Below are 10,541 nucleotides of genomic sequence, written 5' to 3' on the forward strand. Positions count from 1 at the left end.
TAAATTCTAAAGTGAAGTTACTATGACACTACAAATTTGGAAGTAGAAAGAAAATGTCACTTGGGAGGCAAATTCTTAAATGAGGGACATTTGGATCTCCTGATGTTGCATAGTGCGTGTTGGACTATGACTCTGGTGACTGGGGTTCAATTGCCCACTCATCCATGAAACCTTCTGAGTGACCTTGGGCAAGTCCTATGCTCTCAGCTTCAGGGCAAGGCAAAACTCCTTTGAGCAAATCTTGCCAAGAAAACCCCTATGATAGGTTTCTCCTAGGGTCACCATAAGTCAGAAATTACTTGAAAGCACACAACAACAAAATTATATCCCTGAGACTACCTTTAAAAATAATGTATACTTGCCATAATTCTGAGAGGGGCCAGCACCGGTACCCACTTTACTGTTTTGGGGATTCATGAGATTGCTATGTTAAGACTTCATATGTTCTATAAACATACACATGTGCCATTATTTTTGGAACAGAACTAAATAACCTAAATGGTAACCGCCCTCTTTCATTCATTCAAAGCAGGGGGAAGTTATATGAACACGAGGATGCAATCCATGGTTTTCCTATAAGACAGGACATGCCTACTCATTCCTATTCCTTCAGGGTCCACCCCAATTTAGTTTGGACAAATTTAACTTGAGTTTTCATGGCAATCTGTTGCAGCAGAAGCAAGGAATCTTGAGATACCTTATAAATTTAACGAATCTTGTCATCATTATATTTTTATATAAAAAAAATCCAGACAATTTGTGAAGTTTTTTGCTTGAAAATTACTCCCTCCATGGCTGCAAATGCAGCAGTTTATTTCTCTTATCCCTCAAGCTCTCCTCCAACCTACTAAACCTGCAAAGAAATGGCCCCAAATCAGACAAAATGATGACCAGAAGTGAAGCAACTGCAGTAGCTTAAAAGGTCAGTTGATAAATACTTTGGGTGTATCCAAAGTATCACAGAATAGCCCAAGGGGGTGTGTCTGAGAAAAAATAGGCTCATTACAGCCATTATAGCTTCCCATGCCTGGATTGATTGGTTAGTCAGGTAGTCAGAATTCTCTCAGGCATCCTCCTAAATTCCAGCATTAGAGCAATCTAGCAGAGAATTCTAAGTATCCCACAAAACAACAAAAAAGATGGAAGATGTGGTAAACATTGGTGGGTTACAACTGAAAGGTAACCATGTCTGCATGCCCACCCATGAATGAGGCAGGACAACTGCACCATAAAAGCTTCAGCTGAAAGCATCTATACCTACTATACCTGGTGCTGCCATTACCACCAGGTACTGACTATTGGAAGGGCCAGCATACCCCCTAGTGGCTAATAAATGAAATTGTTGGGACAGATGCACTAAACTAGAAAAAGCAATGAAGTTTCTGTATTAATGGCCTAAATAATAGTTTCTGTATTAATGGCCTAAATATCATAAAGACACCATATAACATCCGGTCTTGGAAGCTAAGCAGGGCCATCCCTGGTTAGAACTTGAATGGAAGACTGTCAAAGAATACCAGGTGCTGTGGGCTATGTTTCTGAGAAAGAACTGGCAAAATCACATCTGGTTCATTTAAAAACCCTGTGAAGTTCATGGGGTCATCATACATTGACAGTCACCTTGAAGGCACACACACAGAGACAGTATGATCAAATTTATAATTCTATTATTATGAAGTTTTATGAACTGGGAACTTATAAATTTGCCCCAAAGACATTTAAAGTTTTCTTACTGAAAGACTTATGTGTTACTGTACAGGAGGCTCTTGAAGCCACATATATTTGAAGCAACTGCTTGTTCTTCCAGCTGTAAATATACATTAAAATGGCAAAGAGGGTCCTTTCACACTACACATTTATAGTGCTACGATTCCACTTTAACTGCCATGACAACATCCTATGGAATCCTGGGACTGGGAGTGAAGGGAAGAGCCTTTAGAAATCTCAACCAGGAAGCTCCTCTGGTGCTTCTGACCAAACTGCAGACCCCAGGATTTCATAGGATGAAGCCATAGTGGTTAAACTGGAATTATAGTTCTATAACTGTGCCATGTGAAAGGGCCTGGTGTCTTTGCACCTATCATCTCAAATAAGGTAATAAACCGTTCGACTAAGTGCTTTAGGCCTGTCCATACAACCAGGTCTGTGGGAAGAGAATCATTACAGTACTTTAAAGGACAAATAATCTACTGCTGGAGCAGAGAGACCAGAGGGGTGCATGCGCTCAGAATCTTCTTTATCAGCACATTGGCACAATCCATTCCACTGAATGAACCTGAGAGGGTGGTGGAAGAGAGAGATCTTAATGCTCTAGTAGGCTCAAAAGAGTGATATATGGTCCTTCAAATTACCTGGACCCAACTGCATAGGGCTTTATAGATCAAAGTCAGCACTTTGAATTGTGTCCAGAAATGGACTGGCAGCCAATGTATCTGTTGCAACAAGAGAGTAATATAGGATCTCAGCAAAGCTTTCATCAAGTGAAACAGAAACAGAATGTATTCCTTGCGATCACAGAGCTTTCAATTACTTGGCTCTTGTCATAAAGAGGGTGGCTTGATCACAAAAATCTTCAGCTTGTGCCAACTGACAGGACCCCTCTGAATAACAGGGGATTGAAGAGTAGATAGCAGGATGGCACAACTTTCATTGGAATATGGGATGCTGGTCAATGTATTAGTTCATTGAGCCTATTATGGTCTTCTTTGGCTGACAGCAGCTCTCCGGGTTTGATGTCTAGAGTATTTATCACTTGTACATGAGTGTTAAAACCACAACTACTGGGGTACTAAACATTGGTTTTGAGGCTTTCTGCTTGCAAAGCATATGTTCTGCCCCTGAGTTAAGGTTGACTTCACTATAGAGATATTCCAAGATGAACCTTGGTCACCAGAGATATCACGCCATGCATTTTGTTGCCTGTGACAGAAAACAGATGGTAACTTCTCATGCTCTATGCGCCAAAGCTGGCAGGTTTGGCAGCTGGTGGCTCCCATGTCAATAGGGTAGTGAATCTGCACTGGGTTTTAATTAAACATAAGAAGCTATCCAAAGTGCTGAAACTTACTCCTCTGAAAACAAGTTCAGGACCTTGGATAGCTGCTACAGAGTCTGGACTCAGACTTAAAACACATCATGCCCCACTGACACAGGAAGCATTAGCAGCCACTGATCGGTCTGGTGTAGACAGCAAGCTAGCTTGTGGGGTGCAGAGTAGGTTTCTTGAACATACAACTCCCCCTCCCAGTCTTGCTGCCACCTCCCAGTCTTGGTTGCTTGCTCAAGGAAATTGACCTTTTATATTGGTCCAAAACACTGAAGAAATAATCCAGTTTGGGACCACTTTAACTGTCCTGGCTCTGTGCTAGGGAATCCTAGGAAATATAGTTTATTATGGCACCAGAGCTCTCTGACAGAGAAGGCTAAATGTCTCACAAAGCCAAGGCAGTTTAAACAGTTTCAAACTGGATTATGTCTGTAGTTGGTTTTGGACCAGAAGCTTCAGCTAGTACAGAATGGAGCAGCCAAAAGTATAACCAGCAAAATTAGGTGGAATAGAATTACATTAATCCTGAAGGAGCTGCATTGACTGAATATTTGCTTCTCAGTCCAGTGCAAGATTCACGAGGAGGTTTGCTAGAGAAGTCACAGTGCAATTTCTATGGGGATGGGAAGGAAGGCTTGGGCAGAAATTTGTTGTTGCTGTTGTTGTGTCTTTAAGTAATTTCTGACTTATGGCAACCCTAAGGTAAACCAATCATGGGGTTTTCTTGGCAAGTTTCTTCAGAGGGGGGTTGCCATTGCCATCCTCTGTGGGCGAGGGAGTGTGACTTGCCCAAGGTCACTCAGTGGGCTTACATGGCTGAGCTAGGATTCAAACCCTGGTCTCCAGAGTCATAGTCCAATGCTCAAACCGCTACACCCTACTGACTACACTGGCAGAAATACAGCACCATTAGTAGAGTTTGAGAGAATGCAGTGACTGCTGGTGCTGCATTTCCATAGCACTGAGCTATGGCAAGTAAAACAAGCAGTGCCCAACATTATTTCTGCAGTACAGACCTTGGTGAAGGAACAGCAGCCTCCCTTCCAGATACAAAACCAAAAGCCTTGAGGTTGATCTACATTTGGTCAGTAAACTCCCTTAATCATACACGTTCCCCCAATGGCCAGCAGAGGATGCTGTGGATCAGCAGATGCTTGCAAGGAAAGCAGACAAGGCTCTCTTTTCCCACTTGGCTGGCTAAAGAGGATGCCATGCAGCTCAGCTCAAGAACATGTCCTGTCTGCCCAGCTGCTGAACATGTTTGAAAGAGTATCCATCCAAGGTATCAAAAACTGCATGAAAAATTATGTTCTAGCTTGAAATGATTTTGTACTAAACAAAAAAAGGGGTAATAATCTGAGGCCAGAAATCCTGATTCAAGCATGTGACCTGGAATGTACTGAGCAGCATGAAAGGAGGCAACTGTCTACCTCAGGTGTCAAAGGATGGTGGTCTACTGTTAGATAATAAGGCATGCTATGTGCTTTCCCTGTATGCTCTAACCTGCTAATCTCTTGCTTTTCTTGTGCAATGGAGGATACTGCCCCATTCTGAGGTTTGATATAAGATTCAAATGTCAGCCTTGTTGTACGTTGGGTGTCATCTTGTCCTCCATCTCGGGCTGCAATGTCTTATGCTAGCCCAACATTCAGGCTTGTGCCATCCTCCAAAAGCTTTGTGTAACATTTTAAGTATCTGCTTGGACCTAAAAGCTCATTCTCTATTTACTGACAATACAGCTGGAACAGGATTCACAATACAATGATGATTTGGGAGGCAGGAGAGAAAAGAGCATTCTGAAACAGAGGAAGCAGAAGATATTTTACTTTCCCAAGACAAAATGCCACCTGCCTACTCCAATTATTGAAACCAGACAGAGTGGAATTTCAGTCTTCCTTCAACTCTGGTGATGAGACAACCATCCTTTGACTTACCTGGGAACAGCACACTAGCTTAAAACATGAGGAAAGATAGTGTAAAACACACTGTTCTGCCTTTGAACAGATGGGAACAAAGAGTCACTGCTTTCTCCACTTCACCCAGCATCTGAAGTGAACGCTGAGCTCTGCCTAATGGTAGGGCTGGCTCCATTCAAGAATAGTGTACATTTTTGCCTATAACAAAATTCCTCACTGGGCAAAACTCTCTGTAAACTCAATTTTGTGAAGCAATGGTTATCTTGTTGGATTCCTTGTTGGATGTAGAAGTGGATTCCCTGGGTGTTATCTCCTTTTCTGGGAAAGATGAAGACTGATTAAATTAAAACTCAGACTCCTTTGCCAGAGTTCACAAGTGGAAGCACTGAGTCGCTTGGGTTTCTCTGAGACTAGCTTTAACAAAGTAAGGGAAACAGTCAGTATGCAAGTTTCATAGCTAAACACATTACTAATTACATTTAAAGGTACATTCAAACATACATACATGCAGTGTATAAGCCCTGGCTAACTACAGGAAAGTTTCAAGAAGAGGAGCAGCTCAGCAGAGTCTGCAATCACCATTTTACTGGAGTAGGAAGCAGAGAGAGGGAAGAGTGCTTTGCTAAAAGTGGAAAGTCCTTTGGTCAGATGGTGTGGCTGCTTAGATACATCTTCATAATAGATGCCTGACCCAATGGGAAAAGTTTAGAGAGAGCATTATAGAGTAGAGGCATGCAGGGAACCCTTGCTCTCAGAAGCCCCATTGTTCTATTAGTAAATGGGTGAGGGGGATTAAAGAGAATGCTTGGATGGGCAGCATTTTCCAACATAAGTCAGTGGGTGTAAAATTTCACTGTGTTTCTTTGATGCTCAGTCTTAGCCTTATTTTCAATTACAGTACAGTGTGTCCTTGGTATTGGGTGGGATTTGGTTCCAGGACCCCTGTAGATACCAAAATCCATAGATGTTCAAGTCCCATTAAATAATAGATCATAAAATTGTGTCCCTTATATAACATGGCAAAATCAAAGTTTGCTTTTTGGAATTTATATATTTCTTTATTATTTTGAATCCACAGATATTTGAATCCATGGATAAAGAATCTGTGGACCCAGAAGACTGACTGTAGTCACTTTCAAACTTGTAGCTATAGATATCAACTACTGCTTCCACATTTTATTCTCTTCTGTATTCTCATTTGTCATCTTTTGGGACTTATATGCAAATGGTCCAATTATATGTGCTTGAGCTGGGTACTGCTAGGATCTTCTCTGAACTAGTGACATCTTTATCTATTCTAGTGGAATGCTCGCCTCTAGTGACTGAGGGTGATGCGGGAGGTGTTTCCATAATTTAATTAGCGTTCCATTACAGAGTGCTGAGAACTGGGCTCTAGGGGTCTAGCAAGGGTGAAGTGAGCCTGAGGAGGCCTGTGAAGTGTGATTGCAATTGAGAGAGGCAGCTGCTGTGATTCTGTGGTGGGGTGAAGTGGGATGTGTGAGGACAAGGCCTTCAAGGAACTGCACAGGTTGGGAGTCAGAAACCTGTACATTGCAACTCCATGGAATAATGTGTGCATCTCATGGTGTCAGAGGGAAAAGAATTTTGTGAAGGTGCAGAGGGTCCACTTTGAAAGATGCACATTGGGTGGGTGAGATTCTTGTGGCTGATGGGGAATATTTTTTTCTTAGGATATTGTAGGCAAAGTTTCAAAGAGTTACTCTTCTGGACTACAAGACTTCAAGAGTCCTACAGCCAAGATGGGTAGTAGCTGGCTGGGAAATTCTGGGAGCTATAGTCCAAAAGCTAACAACCAGGATCCTGTTGGAGAGTTACAAATGTGTAGTCTAGGATTATGCATTCAAAATTGTTTGGTATTTATGATCCCTATGTATTCCCTAGCTTGGGGGACATATAGGGAGCATGAAAGTCCCCCAGTCCTTACTTAATGGACAGCAGCTGCTGTAGTCAACAGGTGTCTGTCCCATGTCAGTTGGAACACAGCTGACTGAGGTCCCCATCCCCGCCATGAACCATTTCTGATCTCTGTTGTGAAAGGCATAAAAGAGATTCCACCTAAACATTAGGAAGAACTTTCTGATTCAACAGTGAAATATGCTGTCTTGGAAAGTGATGGAGTCTCCTTTGCAGATTTTAAAGCAGAGGCTGGATGGCCATCTGTCAGGAGAGCTTTGACTGTGTATTCTTGAATGGCAGTGGTTGGACTGGGTGGCCCTTGTGGTCTCTTCCAACTCTTTTGATTCTATGGGGTCCTTGTCAGGATTCTCCCTCACACTGGAGATTGCTTATATGAGGGGTTTGGGAATGGCAGTCATCTGCTTCCTGAGCAATGGGAACAGACCTCCAGTAATCACTGTGGCTGTCTCCTGAAAGAGATTCACTGCATGGCTGCATACTCTCTCTCTCTGGCTTTACTTCACAAACGAAGATTCAGGAAGGACTCATCCCACGCATTCTACAAGTGTGTGGATGACTAAAAAGGCCTTTGGAAGTTGGATGTATCCTTCACGCCTGTGCAATGGATTTTTCTGGTGGAGCGCAGCGTGCACAGAACTGGCCTCACCCTTTAAACCAGAGGTTCATCTGCTGAGGCCTTGACAAGCATGGACAGTGGCAGCGAGGTCCTCGGGTCGTAGGTTTGATTAGAGTTTCCTTCTCTTAGATGGTTGACCTTACAGGGTTAGATGAGCACCATCTGCCTGGGTTTGGGATTAGAGTTTTCCTTCTCCTAGGATGGTTGCCATAAGGCTAGAGAGCCCATCCTGTCCTTTGGCGCTCTTGGTCAGACCCTTCGGTTGTGACCTGTCTGGCATGGGAGGCCCTACCGGTGGTTATTATACCACCGCCAGCATAGCTCACAATTTCATTAGGGTACACAAGCCTCTCCCCCACGACAAGGGGGTGTCAATGGAGAGGCTGGCTGCATAACTACAGTGGTTATACACTCTTAACTCCCCACCAGGTTTCCAGTCTATGTTTCCAAGCCCTGTGATGTGTACATACAGAGATGGTGGTTGATTTCCATGTCATTGAGATGGTAATCTGTTCTGGCTTTCAGTCCTCACTTTAAAGGAGCTATCCATGTTGCTGAATCTAATTTTGGGGTAGAGTTCAGCTCTTCAGCCCCTTTAAAGTCTGAGCTAAAAGTCAGAATAGATTCATCACGCCACTTACATAGGGGCTAGTAGCCTTTGTTCTGTCCCTCTCAGTCTCTCTCTCAGTCTCTGAGAATGACAAGGGAAACTCTCTTGAAAATGTTATCTGGCAAACAGGATATCTGAATTCACATAGCCCTACCAGTTAAAAAAAAGGAAAAGGTTTAAGAGTTTTTGTATTTTTGAAGGCCTCAAGGCAGACAACCAGAGATACAAAAAACAAGGCCCCACAGTAGGCATGCTGGTGGGACATTGTTGTTGCTGTTGTTGTGTGCTTTCAAGTAGTTTCAAATTTATGGCGACCTTGAATCAAGACTATCACAAGGTTTTCTCGGCAAGATTTTTTCAGATAGAGTTAGCCTTTACCTCCCTCTGAAACTGAGAGTGTAGCTGGCCCAGGAGCACCCAATGTATTTCCATGGCTGAGCAGGGATTCAAACCCTGGTCTTCAGAGTCATAGTCCAATGCTCAAACCACTACACCATGCTTGTTCTCACTGGTGGGACCTGCTGCACTCTATTATGGGCTGTTTATGGTCCATTTAATCCCATTAGCTAGGGTTTAATGTTGCAATCCATGGCAAGTGATGCTCTCACCCAGACACCCATAGTCATGAATGAGGATGGATGAGGCTGGCAGTGGGTGGCAGGATGGGTGGGCTCAGCCTGCCTGTAAAGCAGCCACCACAATGGAAATATCTCCACCAATTTGTCCCTATTTCCATATCAATGGCACAGCTAAGGAGGGGCAGCTGTGGGGGCAGGACCTTCTAGTCCCATCTGTGTTAGTCACTGCCTCTCCTCCCTTTCATCCGGGCCTGATGCTCCTTTCCTCCTCCTGTGCATTGGCACTGTTTCTTTTAACTAGATCTCCCTTGACTCCCCTCCTCCTGCTCTAATCCTTCAGAGAATGCATGTATTTAGGACCATTTAAGCAAGGAGAAAAGGTTCATTAGCTCAGAGTTGTTAAAGAGGGGGTGCCTTCCCTTCCCTTCTGTCCTGCTGTCATGTCAGCCCTGCTGTTTGATTAAGTATTCCCTGACCTTTCATTGTAACCCCAAAGTCATCACTGCATGCTGAGTTAGTCATGCAAAGTCAAGAGGAAAAGAGGAGAGAACAGGTTCCTTTGAGAAGAGATTTCAAAAAACAAAAAACAAAAACATGCACATGAGATGGACAGACAGCTCTCCTCTGGGAACCCAGGCACAGCAGTAGGAGGAAATCACAGAAAATCAAGTCTGAAAACTCCAGTTCTTATTATGGTATACCTATTCTGAGTTATGTTACAGCCAAGCTGGTGGTTGGTCTGTCTTGCCCAATATTCCAGGGATGAGAAAACTGTGGGCTTCTGGATGTTGGATTACAACTACCCTCATCCTTCACCATTGGCTATCCTGGTTAGGGATGATATGAGTTGGAGTTCAAGAACATTTGGGAGGGGGCACACAAGTTGCCCACATGTGGCAGCCAAGGTTTCCATGGCTGCATCTGCACTGCAGAAATAACATATATTGCTTTAATTGCCATGAGTCAATGCTATGGAATCCTGGGATTTGTAGTTTTGTGAGATATTTATTAATCCCATTGTGGAAGAAAGGTGGGATATAAATCTCTGAAATTGGTCCACTACCTTGAACAGTTGCTTTAAAGTGCTTACTAAGATTAATCACTGCCACTGATATAGAAACCATCAGCTGCCACTCTTGCCCTTCCCAGCTGTGTTCTGACTGGCATGGACTTAAACAGAGGCAGAGCTTTCCTGGCCTGGCTCTCTGATCTGTAGCACCAGTCACTGTCATTTAAACTGTACCAAGATTCTGTTTTTCTTAGGGTGCTTCTACAGTGTAGAGATAATGTAGTCTGACACCACTTTAAGTTCTGTTGCTCCATCCTAAGCAATCCTGGAATGTGTAGTTTTACAAGGTGTTTAGACTTCTTGGTCCAAGAGTGCTGGTGCCTCACAAAACTACAACTTTGTAGGAATCTGTAGGTTGGAGCCATAAGAAATAGCATTACAGTGGACCTTTGGTATCTCCTGGACTTTGATTCCAGGGACCTCCATCGATACCAAAATCTGTGGATGCTTCAGTCCCATTAAATACAATGGCATAATAAAATGATGTCCCTTATATAAAATGGCAAAATCAATATTTGCTTCTTAGAAATTATATATTTTTGGAATATTTCCTTTTTTAAAAAATAGATTTTTATTGAATTATTAAAAAAATAAGATACACTAATACAGCCATAGATAAAAAGACAACATAAAACATACAACACATTCACAACATTATCACGACACTATCCATTAGACATAAACAAAGGTGTAACTTCCTGAACTCCACCAAAGTCATGGTCTATAATTAATAATCAATCCTTCTCGCCTTATACCAGATTAAAGGAA

This window comes from Sceloporus occidentalis, unplaced genomic scaffold (genome assembly GCF_023333645.1).
Source record: "Sceloporus occidentalis isolate IW3139 unplaced genomic scaffold, rSceOcc1.0.p SCAF_4, whole genome shotgun sequence".
In the NCBI taxonomy this organism is placed as follows: Eukaryota; Metazoa; Chordata; class Lepidosauria; order Squamata; family Phrynosomatidae; genus Sceloporus; species Sceloporus occidentalis.